This window comes from Frankliniella occidentalis, unplaced genomic scaffold (genome assembly GCF_000697945.3).
Source record: "Frankliniella occidentalis isolate FOCC.00 unplaced genomic scaffold, Focc_3.1 Scaffold9, whole genome shotgun sequence".
Classification (NCBI taxonomy): domain Eukaryota; kingdom Metazoa; phylum Arthropoda; class Insecta; order Thysanoptera; family Thripidae; genus Frankliniella; species Frankliniella occidentalis.
Genome location: NW_026267139.1, coordinates 2511589 through 2512113, shown reverse-complemented (window position 1 = coordinate 2512113; position 525 = coordinate 2511589). Strand labels below are relative to the sequence as shown.

Below are 525 nucleotides of genomic sequence, written 5' to 3'. Positions count from 1 at the left end.
CCGGCCTCCGCCCGCCCCTCCGCCAGCGCAGCTGCAGCGACTGCGCACGGGGTGCTGGTGCTGCTGGCTGGATGGGGCAGCTGTTGTACAGAAGATTAAAGAGGACGGGAGGGGGATGATGTGTGCGGGAGTCGAAATCCGACGAGATAGGACCATTGTTGGAAAGGAATAATGGGATGCAAAGGTCGAAAAATGTAAGTTTAAACTGCCGTGATGTGTCGTGGGTCAGCATTCACCCGTCATAGAATAGAATGTTCCGTTTAGCGAATCGGAACACTGGAGTCGCGATGCGCCGCCGCCAAGGATTTGTTCCGTAAATCTTAATTTATTCAGAATGAAAAGAGAAATATGGAGCCGTTTGTCGTTCTATTTTCTGGTTGAATGGTGCATTCTGGCTCGACGGCGCCCCCGCCCCTCCCCCCGTTCCGGCTTACAGAGGGATGATTATATCGACGGGGCCGAGTCGACCAACGTTTTACTTTATGTATTCTCTGGGTGGGCGCACCGCTGGCGGGGCGGGCGGGG

General features: G+C 55.2%; 1 protein-coding gene across 1 annotated transcript in view; it reads left to right on the top strand.

Moving 5' to 3' along the window:
- LOC127752324 (histone-lysine N-methyltransferase SETD1B-like) overlaps positions 1 to 525 on the top strand; it is a 12330-nt gene that overhangs the window by 7439 nt on the left and 4366 nt on the right. The window lies entirely within an intron of this gene.